The sequence below is a fragment of the Styela clava genome, chromosome 6, assembly GCF_964204865.1.
Source record: "Styela clava chromosome 6, kaStyClav1.hap1.2, whole genome shotgun sequence".
NCBI classification, from domain to species: Eukaryota; Metazoa; Chordata; class Ascidiacea; order Stolidobranchia; family Styelidae; genus Styela; species Styela clava.
In genome coordinates this window covers 5,698,247-5,710,702 of record NC_135255.1, presented here as the reverse complement: position 1 = coordinate 5,710,702, position 12,456 = coordinate 5,698,247, and the positions used below count along the sequence as shown (strand labels likewise).

The 12,456-nt window shown below is 36.4% G+C and overlaps 1 long non-coding RNA gene across 1 annotated transcript; it reads left to right on the top strand.

Moving 5' to 3' along the window:
• Nucleotides 1-1,838: 1,838 nt before the first annotated feature.
• On the top strand, nt 1,839-3,665 carry LOC144424569 (uncharacterized). Its single transcript, XR_013476788.1, has 2 exons — nt 1,839-2,221; nt 2,515-3,665. It is a non-coding gene; the product is annotated as an uncharacterized LOC144424569 (long non-coding RNA).
• The last annotated feature ends 8,791 nt before the right edge of the window (nt 3,666-12,456 follow it).

Sequence of the window (12,456 nt, the reverse complement as noted above, 5' to 3'; positions counted from 1 at the left end):
TTCCGCTGTTGATCATACTTTGGTGTTAGACACTTGACTTGTACATGTCATCGAAATCATTGTCAAAAGTTGTCGGCAAATAAAGCAACATGTTCGAATTTGGCCTCGATATATCGAGTTCGCATCAAATTTCGAAAAATCTTGTTTTTTGCCTGTATTTGGAGCCCCCATAAATCATAAAGTCCCGCTTTGTTCCCTTCAACTTTTATATATAATACTTTTCACTATTGGTACTATTCAAAATTAATGTTAAAGTTTGTCGGCATATTGCGGATCATATTCGTATTCGGCATCGAAATATTAAGTTCGCACGAAATATAGCAAATTATGATCTTTAGTCAATTTTTGAAGGGCCATATTTTGTTAAGTTTTGTTCTGCTGTTGATCATACTTTGGTGTTAGACACTTGACTTGTACATGTCATCGAAATCGTTGTCAAAAGTTGTCGGCAAATAAAGCAACAAGTTCGAATTTGGCCTCGTTGTATCGAGTTCGCATCAAATTCCGAAAAATCTTGTTTTTGGCCGGTATTTGAAGCCCCATAAATCATAAAGTCCCGCTTTGTTCCCTTCAACTTTTATATATAATACTTTTCACTATTGGTACTATTCAAAATTACTGTTAAAAGTTGTCGGCACTTTGCGGATCATATTCGAATTCGGCATCGAATCATTGAGTTCGACGAAATACAGCAAAATCTGATTTTTTGTCAATTTTTGAAGGGCCATATTTTGTTAAGTTTTGTTCCGCTGTTGATCATACTTTTGTGTTAGACACTTGACTTGTACATGTCATCGAAATCGTTTTCAAAAGTTGTCGGCAAATGAAGCAACAAGTTCGAATTTGGCCTCGATATATCGAATTCGCATCAAATTTAGAAAAATCTTGTTTTTGGCCTGTATTTGGAGCCCCCATAAATCATAAAGTCCCGCTTTGTTCCCTTCAACTTTTATATATAATACTTTTCACTATTGGTACTATTCAAAATTACTGTTAAAAGTTGTCGGCATATTGCGGATCATATTCGTATTCGGCATCGAATTATTAAGTTTGCACGAAATATAGCAAATTATGATTTTTTGTCAATTTTTGAAGGTCCATATTTTGTTAAGTTTTGTTTCGCTGTTGATCATACTTTTGTGTTAGACACTTGACTTGTACATGTGATCGAAATCGTTGTCAAAAATTGTCGGCAAATAAAGCAACATGTTCGAATTTGGCCTCGATGTATCGAGTTCGCATCAAATTTCGGAAAATCTTGTTTTTGGCCTGTATTTGAAGCCCCATAAATCATAAAGTCCCGCTTTGTTCCCTTCAACTTTTATATATAATACTTTTCACTATTTGTACTATTCAAAATTACTGTCAAAAATTGTCGGAACTTTGCGGATCATATTCGCATTTGGAACCCTAGAGTTTGCATGTAACATTGAAAAAAATATTTTCCGATATTTTTCTGTTCCCATCAAATTTAGCCTATATTTATTTTTTATTTTTTTTCATTCTGCAAATATATTCTAATACGTTTCAGTTTTTCTGTTTTATGTGATATACAGTTAGGTATGTTGTAATTACCACTACCAGCTAAATGTGCTTAAACCTATATTTTGGTCTGAGTTGTTTCCTTCGGAACATATTATTTCAAATAGGATCCATTCATCCCTTATAAATATTGTAATAAGAGATTATTTTCCGCATGGGAACCGGTTAAAAACTGCAGAATATTTTTCCGCTGAAATTCCGCTGGATTCACAGTGGTAGTTTTTTCAGTTAATATTAGTTCAGTTATTCTAAGAAGGTGTTGAAAAGTATAAGTAAGATATTAAACACTTGTATATCCTTACCATAAATAGCAATTTTAGTTGAGCACTAGCTCATAAGACGTTGTTAAATAGGTACGGTGCGGTAACTCCAAGGAAGGCTAGACCTAGAATAATATGTCACAAACAACGATATTTTCTGGCTTGCATGAAATGTTTATGATTAATTTAATGACTCTTCTTGACTATTCAGCAGACCTATACTACTATATAGGCCACAGTATGTTTGGAAATAGAAATTAATGGCTGTTTCTGTAATGCACGGTTGTGTGAAAGAGAAGGAAATAATCAATTTTACTAATGTCGGTTGGTCTAAAATTCATACAGTCGACAAGAACCTGGGAAGCAATGATAAGTTATGCCGGAGTGGAAAGAGAAATAGCATTGGAAACGATTGAGAGGTGAGAAATCAAGTTGTAGACAGACAGTTGATGTTTTAAAATATAGTCTATAGTCCATACTCATACTGTCATAGGGCATTTCAGACTGTGATATATCAAAATTTAGTGTAGATATAGTCTAGTAATGGTATGCAAACACTGCTGGACTGTAGTACATGCAATGAGCATAGCCTATATACGCTCATTGAGTACATCAGACAAAATGCATTATGTATTCAAGGTATTATTAGTTAGTATTTAGTGGTATTTTTACACTCATGCTGTTCCAAATATGATTTTCTTCCTCATTTTAGATACTGTACTACAAAAGAAAACGGCAATGTTCCACCAATCCGACCTAACGCAGGCTCTAATCCCTGCTGCTATCAGTGCTATAAAATGGATTAAACAAGAAGTCTTGAAGCGTAAAGGTATATGAGAATCATAGTAGTTGCAAACAGCTTAGATGGGCTATTCATATTGAAATATTTTAGCACTTTTCTGCAATTGGAACTGCCCATCAAACTCACGTTGGAGACTTCATTGAGGTTTTCAATTCATTTTTTTCTCAACTATGAAACTCTTTTGAGGTTAACGAGGCATTAATAAATAAAGCTGAGGAATATGTTTGTTCACTGTATGAAGAGGATATGAAGAATGTAAATGATACCAGGGCACGTCTATTTAACACTGGCAAACATAAGGATTATACTCTCCACCCAACAATGATTCACTGAAGAAGCATGTGGCCCTCAAATCAGTTCTTGAGTTGGCAAATTGCAAGTGTAAGAAAAATAGTCAAAATAATTTATGCAAGTGTGCCAAAATCAACTTAAATTGCACAGATTTTTGTTTTTGTATTGACTGCAAAAATCACAGTACACTTATAGAGGAAAAGTCGATTTTCGAGATAGTGGATTTCGAAAACAATTCATAAGAAAGTGAATTAGATATTGCAGTTGATTTAATAGGTATCATTTATTATTTTTTTTTTCGGACATTTGTTAGTGTCGTAGTCCTGTTTCAAGAAATAATATTACCTTTGTTCAAATACATAACCACATAAACTAAAAAAAGACTAATTGTAATATTTCTGTTCACTATGTTATGTACATATTGTACATTCATTTAATTTTCTTGACTTTTCCGGTAAATTTCTAAGTGAGAAATAACTGATTTATCTGTGTTTTCGTGCTCACGATGTTAATTTGTGACTTCATTGCTTAAAAATAAATACGTTTGATAGCTTCTATAAAATGGATGTAGCTTTTTATGCTGTTCTTATTGTATACTGCTTGTGGTTATTACATAAAATTTATTTGCTAATGTGAATCAGCGTTGTTGGTGTCGCTGCTTTCGAGGTCACTCGCGACTCCTGTCACACAATTAAAGTATTTTTTGTTGTTGGTTACCTGTATGCCATATTTTTCGTAATCTACCTAATAAATTATGATTGACTGAGGAAGTCCGATTTTGGTCAGGCAAAACATTACAGGAATACATTTGTGCTAGTGTGCTATATGGCTCTCGAATTGCATTTCCTATGTATGTGTTGTAAACTTATGGTTATTGAATTTCCGGGAACCTCTTATATTCAATTTTGCATCAGGATTGTGGAACAAGCTGTAATGCGTTCAGTATGTTCATTTTCACACAAAACTGAAGAATTTATTTAGTTACCAGATGTGCGCTGCGAAACTCATTTTCTGGGCGTTTTCAAGGCTTCGTCTCGCGGCCCATATCCGTGGTAAGGATCTACAAGTGTTTGATAACTTACTTATACATTTTTCAACAACGTCTTAGCATAACTAAACTAATAATAACTAAACAGGGCTATGGAAAGGCTGCCCAACTCAACGCAAGGTCGAGCAGTAACAACTAATATTCATCCGCTCGCTAACAGCTGATTCGATTCAATTGTTACGTCATGCAAAAGTCATTGTTCATTGCCGAAAATGTAGAGAATATAGGACAGATCGTAGCACGTATTTCTTGTAGTAAAAGCGTCTTTTCCGTAAAACGTGCAACTTTTGGGAGTGGGAACAAGGCAATATTTGTTACTAAATATTCAAGGAACATTTTAAAATCATTTTCAGGTAGTTACCTGATGTGCGCTACGAAACTCACTTTCTATGCGTTTTTCAGGGCCTCGACTCGCGGCCTATTATGCACTTTTATTGGACCTTTCCCCGACCTTTGACCTTTATTGTTTTGATTTTGGTCGCTCAGACAAACATTGCAAATATTCAGGCTTGTGTAGGGCGATAGAGTAGTACGTTGCTCGTTTTAAAGGCCTTCGAATGGCATTTCACTGGTGATGGCGGTATTTTCGTGCTTCTAAAGTTATAACATATTGTCAAGTGATTTATTATTAACGTTATTCCGCCTTCACATTGTGGTTATCGTACCTAACTTAGTTCCAAAAGCTTATTTAACATACAAAAATTGAATCCCTCTGAGATGACTTTTCTATGACTTGGTTCTTCAAAAACTTTTCTTTCCACACGCTGGAGAAGTATACAATACTTTTCATTGAAAGGTGATATTTAAACTTATATGGTTGAAGAATGTCAGAGGACTGGGAGACCTGCGTGACTACCGGTACCGTATCCCATGGTTCATAGACTAATAGATAGCGTCCTAAGTAAGGACTGAATTGGTGTGTTTAGTATAGAAACAAATGAAATGCAGGGGCAGTTTAAAAAGTCTTTTAAATACATTTTTGGAAACTTTGCACAAACTACAGCAATCTGTAATTATGAACAAATAATAATTTTTTTCAGATACATTCATGATGGTTCAGTCGTCAATCTTGGTTCAACGCTAGATTTCAAAGCCAAGCAAATATACTATTGTAAGATTAGATTCAACAGGTTTATTGAGGTATTATGATCGATTATATACCACGTGAAATTACAAGACCAATAATGTTATAGTGATAAACATGTTTCAAAAATTGTTACATATTCATCAGAACTATTGATGCTTGTTGTCATATCGTTGGACTAACCAAGACTATCCAACAGATGAAATTGAGGGGAATAAAATATTTTTCGCTTCCCCAGCCTATATGGAGGGAACAAAATAGATCCAACAGTTTTGTCGTCTGTATTTGGTGCTAAGCCCACAAAGTTAGATCGAGCCATAGTTCCAATCATACCGGTTCAACCAAAACAGTCGGGTATCCGATAGGTTTTACAATATAGTTTATTCATTCAGTGTAGAAATAGAATATAACAGATTTAAAAAAATATATCATGAAGGAACAAGCAAGTAAATCCAAGAAAATTACTACAAATTTTACACAGTTTTCCAAATATTGTGTTGTATAGGATAAAAGTAGACACCAGATATAGTCCGGCAGAATCGGGCCTTAACATTGTTTTGGGACGTAAATTTTTTTATTGTTTTGATATAATGTATATGACATATATAATGATACCCAGGTGGGTGTGGAGTATATAATGTTGAGCAATTTTTTTTGAGTGGATTCAAAGTATTCGGTCCAAGATGACGCACATCCTGAACTCTAACCTGGTAAACATACAATGTTCAGGTTGTGCGCCATCTTGGTACGAATACTTCAGGAGCGCTTTTTTGTTAAAAACAATTATTTCATAACTACATGGTTTAGTTTTGCATACATAGTAACACTGAATCTCCTTACAATGTCAGAAATTCAATTTTAGTAGAATGGTAGTTTATTTCACTAATACAAGCCAAGATCCATTGACAGCATCTAGCCACTTTCTGTTGCGTTCTTCAACATACATTTGCGTTGTCGCGCGCATTTCGTTTTCCTAGTTTAAGCTTAGGGACTTGGGAAATATTTAATTAGTTGAATTGGATTGGAATATTTGACCTCGTCTTTCACTCCGAACAAGGCCATGTAAAACCATCCACTGGTATCCAAAGATGTGTAACGTGTTTTCTTTTGGAAGATCCGCAACCTTTCAGTGCTGCATTGACTTTGGCAAAATTAATATATCCTTGTAGAGACAAAAAGTTTCGGACTGCAGTTGGCGTGACGAAATGTTTTTAAATATATATTCTACAATAAAATTATTTGATTGCATACTACCGAAAGTTCCGCCCTATATGTCTTTTCCCATTGCACTATTCCTTTACTGATATTCGATAATATGTCGCTCATCTGACATAGTTCTTAAAGTGTGTAGGTGGGAATGCGCGAATATATATAAGAATTGCTAATATTGGTTTGCAATGCGATGAAATCCCATCTTGGCATTTCTGCCTCTCGCAATTGCTGCGTATACTTATCGGGGAGGTTCTGTGGTGGGGTTATCAAATGAAAAAATACATGGGAGTATTTTTTCTACTTCTCTACTACTATCAAACCTTGACATTTTGTGAAACTTTTTTCCATGCAACCTTTTTTTAAAACATCTCCAACAACCCCAATTAATTCTGTTATAAAACTTCCAAAACAAACACATAAAATCATCAACAGATGCATATCACCAAGTAGATATTGCTGAATTGATTTTTATTTTACCATTTTTTATGTAATTCTTTTTGGTAAACCTGTTATCCATCGTAAATACAGCACATTTGACAATGTTGAAGTGTGACTTTTTTAGCCCCTCATTTTTGATATTTGTAGTTAGAGCTCTTGGGGCTCTGTCAAACAAAGTTACATACAAAATATTGGTTGTAAATTGCAAAACATGATCATGTTGTTGGAATAACTTGGCATTTTACCACCCGTATATCATTCATTGTTGAGATTAATAAAATCATAAAATTTAAAAATCCGTTTTCGTGAAATTTTTGTTGTAGCTGAATTCCAGGGACAGCATAACAACAGGCAAGAGAAGCCCGGTCGCCTCTTTTGGTTTATGACAGGGATTCTTAAAAGGGGACCCCGTCCTCCTTGGAGGCCGCTGATCGGTTATCTGGGAGCACGAACAAACAGATGGAAATGCGAATATATAATAACAATGTATTTTTATAGAAAAGAAGAAGCAAAAGTGTCTTTGGTAGTTTGAAAAGCATTGTCATGGAACATAAAAATAAACTACATTCTTTCCCAGGGATATACTGTAAGATGTAGCATTTTTCTCATTCTTGTTCTCGTGACATCATTATCTTCCACTGCGTCGTCGTGATCATCCCGCTGCATAACAATTCTCGCTAACAAATAATTGACTGTTCTCCACCGGGTGTATATCCACTTGAACCACTGGCGACTGCATTAGCAGGCTTGTATTGTTAATAGCAACAAAAACGGGTATTTTGAAATAGTACTCTTTATTTTTCGAGTATGTTTCGACAGTATTTCCATACACTTTATATGGGTCGAGACCCAAAGCTGGGCTTATCATACCGAAAAGTTATTGATTTTATTTCCTAGTAAATTTGGTGCTTGCGTAGTTTGTGCACCAAGATTGCGCACAACCTGAACATAGTATTGTAACAGGTTATGGTTCAGGTTGTGCGTCATTATGATGCACATGTTTGACGAAAAACACTAACACAAATATCTCAATAAACACCTAAAAGTTATGGATTTTATTTCCTAGTAAATTTGGTGCTTGCGTAGTTTGTGCACCAAGATTGCGCACAACCTGAACATAGTATTGTAACAGGTTATGGTTCAGGTTGTGCGTCATTATGATGCACAGGTTTGACGAAAAACACTAATACAAATATCGAGCCGTAAAAAAAATTGCTCAATGCTGCAAACTCTACACCCATGTAGAAATGATGGGAAATGACCCCAAGATGAATAATCACAAATAAAAAAAACTTTATGTCTGAAATCAAACTTGGGCCAAAAAGGTCCCGTTATCTGCCGGACTAAGACTTTGGATGGACTTTGGATAATGAGAAACAGGCATATTAATTTACGGTCCCCCAATGAGTGTAGTGCCACATATACAAAGGCAAATATTTTACGCAATATATGAATATATGCAAAATGTGTTACGCTAAGTTAACTAGAAGTGATTGAGGTACGAAACTACATCCATAGGTGTCATTACTAGTAATCGTCGCTATAATTGGGCAAGCGTTATTTCGTGATTGTGACGTTGCAGTGACGTAATTTTTGAATGACGAAGTCAGGTGAGGGTCAGGAATGATATATGCAAAAATTGTTACGCTAAGTTAACTAGAAGTTATTGGGGTAAGAAACTACACCCATAGCGGACACACAGGCGTATTTATCACGATTGCATTATGGTCGCTATTATCAGGCAAGCTCTATTTCGTTATTGTGAATTCGCATTGACGTAATTTTTAAATGACGGAGTCAGGGCAGGGTCAGGAATGATATATGCAAAAATTGTTACGCTAAGTTAACTAGAAGTTATTGAGGTAAGAAACTACATCCATTGCGCTAAGGCAAATTAATATGTCGGTTTCTGCTTGTCTAAAGCCTTGCATAGAGTGAAAACATTCAATGTCCTATTAATAAAATGTGGCACATCTGGATATTAAATAACAAGTCTTTATGTCTGCGGTACCCAACCTCAATCATCGCGTGAATTAAATGTTCTTTCTGTTTGTCTAAAGCCTTGCTTAGAGCGGTATCGTATATCACCATGTTAATAGATCGTAGCACAATACATGAGCTATTGCTGGACATAAAATAACAAGTCTTTATGTGTGTGGTACCCAACTTCAACCATTGCGTGAATTAATATGTCCTTTCTGCTTGTCTAAAGCCTTGCTTATGGAGGTACCGTATACCACCCCATTAATAGATTGTAGCAAGCACGATACATGGCTATTGCTGGACATAAAATAATAAGTCTTTATGTGTGTGGTACCCAACCTACCATTGCGTAAAATTGCGTTGTCTAAAGCCTTGGTTAGAGTTGTATCGTATAACGCTCTATTAGATTGTAGCATGATACATGAGGCTGGACAGAAATTGGTCAGAATGGGATATCGTGAACGTTCTTTGGCGACAATTTAGTCGCTTGTGATCCTTGTTTATTTGAGCTCTGCACAACGACCCCGATAAGAGAGAGGTCGCTGACGTATTGAGTTTGTTGACATACTCGTAGGCGCCATTACGGGTGATCGTCGCTATACTTTGGCAAGCTGTATTTCGTTATTGTGACGTAGAAGTGACGTAATTTTTGGATGACGTCATCAGGTGGGGGTCAGGAATCATATATCCAAAAATTGTTACGCCACGCCCACTAGAAGTTATTCAGGTAAGAAAGTACACGAGACCCCCATTATCCACCTCATTGCTTTTTAGCGGTCAATATGTGGCTTCGGAAAAGGCATAAATCTTATTCCATTCGAACGGCAGGGGTACCGTACAGATTGCCAGACCAGCAAATACCATATGCGAAGCGTTTACACATAGTTAGTCAACCAAAATAATTCACTAATAGGCTAGATTCTGTTTAATAAAAATGCAACATCGAAGGCGAATTCTTCCGTACTGACATACGGTAGGCTACCGGTACCAGTACCCTTGATTGCATCAGCATAACTGTCTACTATTTTTTGGTTCGAAATAGCAATTGGTTGACCTGTACGGTACCGTTACCGTACCTGTAAGATGCCTGCAACGGGTACAGCCTTTTAATATAAATGATTAGATTTCGTGAACGTGGTTTGCAAAAAGTAACATACAGTATTACAGCTTTCTAACTCTCGTAGCCCTGTGAAGAAAATAAAAAGCGAAAAAAAAGACAAATATCTGCCTAAGCCGCCAGCAACCTGTGCGGAACGCGTCCAAAGTTGTCTGAGCGACTTTTCAGCGGAGAATGTTTGTTTACATCTGCTCGCTTGTGATTGTTTGAGAATACGGATGTTTTGATGTCGGGGAAAGGTCCTATATTTTCCAGTAACCCTGGCCTCCCCCGCGCAGGGGGGCAAAAACGGTATTTATACATAAATACAAATAAGAATTTACCCTTAACAAAAATTAAATTGAACATGTAAAGAATAACAAGTCAATATAAAGAATGAGTACGGCTTATCTAACTGAGCCAGCCCCCCTCAAAGAATATAGGAAAGAAAGTCGTAAGCAAAAATAACAACTATAAAGTAGTGGCGAGGGGCTGGCAAACTCGGCGATGGGTTCTAAACATGGAAAAATCTAACTGGATTATAATTACCGCTCGCCTTTTCCTATCAACCGAGGTGAAATTCTGAATAAATAATATGAAAAAGTTTGAAAAATTATTAGATAAAAAAGAAGGAAACGAACGAACCAATAAACCGTGGAAAAGTGCGCAATAACTGCAAATTAAAATTGGGATAACTAAGGCAAGCGGTATACACTAATATATATATATGGCATATAAGTTGGCCAAAGCCCATCGCCGAGCGTGGGTTTGTGGAGGCAAGTGGTGGGGAAAAGGTGCAATACAAACAAGATAATCCGAGTAAATGGCTCAAGGGCTCAAACTACCTCGAGTAACTACTAGTGGGAATCAAAAGGGTTAATGAAACGACGAAACACACACGCAAGCTCGCAATCACACAACTACAAAACAAAGGGAGAAGATAATAAAATAGTGTCAGAAAAGAGGATGCAATAAGATTAGCCGACACTGTCATTAAGTCTGCACCAGGCCCTCCAGACGCGATGGGATCCTCGAATGACGTTCCTAACGCAGTTACGAGAGACCGCCGCAGCACCACCCCCCAGTCACACCCAAAGCACGAAGAACAGTCTGTTTTCCAACGCCATAACTGCCGAAAGAACAATAATACAGTAGTGGATAAATCCTTGCCGACCACAGATGTCAGAGTGTTTTCGCAAGTTGGCGCGTACAACTGGTTTATTTGTTCGTGATAATCATTTTGATTTACCTAACCACATGAGACTCGGAAATACTCATAACTAATCTTAACCCCTATTAAAATTAATATTTGAAAATAGATACAAAACAACACAGCTCGGAAAGCAAAATCTCAAACAAGTTATTTTATTTTACTTAACTAAATTTTGGCAACCTGACATAGCCATCACGTCCGGTAAAATAGATTCATTGAACTGGAAATATCTCTGTGAATAGATTTCGTGTTGCCATAGTGAAAATTAAAAATAATAGTAAAAAAATGCAAGGCCAAATAAAATTGAACTTTATATGAATCATGGGCAAATCCGCTAGCGACAACAATAATCTTAAATCACCACGGTGCAATTTTTTTTCATTATTGTGTCTTGGCTATTCTTATTGTTTGTTTATGCTTTATACCGTAAATATATACTACTACGTTGAACCACAAAAACAAAATTACCGGTATGTGTGGAACAGAAAAATGGGAAGCTTGAGGCTGAAAATCGGGAATATCAAAAATGGAACCTCTTACGGATGGTGAATATATAAAACAATGCTTGCATATTGCTGCGGAGAAAATTGCGCCGAAGAAGATGACAGACTTCTGTCAACTCAGTCTTTCGCATAAAACCGTGTCACGAAGAATTCATACCATATCAAATTGTGAAACAATTGTGAAACACGCAATGCGGTATCAAAACTGCCCGTTGATATCGAACAGTTGAGCTAATGAAATTTAAGTACAAGTTTAGCACGAGTTAGAAGGAAACATTGCAGACTTTAAATTTTTTATCAAGGATATTTTATGCCAATGTATATTATTGCTTAAAAGTTGTGCATTTTGCATAAAAATTGAATTGAGTTTTTATAGGATAGGATAGGATTTACATATTTATCCCGGGGGAGAGGAAAGCCGATAAGACGGCTTAGCAGTATGTTCCCCAGCTTTTCTTTTTAGGGGGGGGTGTTTCGAAATTTAGGGGGTGGTGAATAATTTGCTACTAGAGATAAAACTAGGCCATTTGTATTCTTAAAAAAATGGTATGTATTTAAGAAGCGATGTACATGAGGGGCCCCAAGTTGATTGACGGCGAGCCAAAATCCACAGCAGAATAAAATTGTAGGGCCATAAAAGGGGAGCGAGGAAAAGTACGGGACGTCACGGCTGGAGTTCAGGGCGCACTCAAGCGCTCTGAGAAAATTTTGAGAAATAGGCACCAAAATAGGCTCTAAGCTTGATTTTAGATACACCTAGCATCGCAGTTTGTTATGTAATGAAATCAATAATCATAATATTTAGCTGATAGAATTCCCGGGAAATAGAAAACAAGAACGGCTTTCAACCGTAAATATATACTACTACGTTTCAAAAAGTAATTTGCAACTGATAGTGATTAATGAAGTTACTCGCTCATCTGGCATTGTATGAATGGCTACTTATGGCTTGTTTTGTTACACATTTCACATTTTCTTGGAACA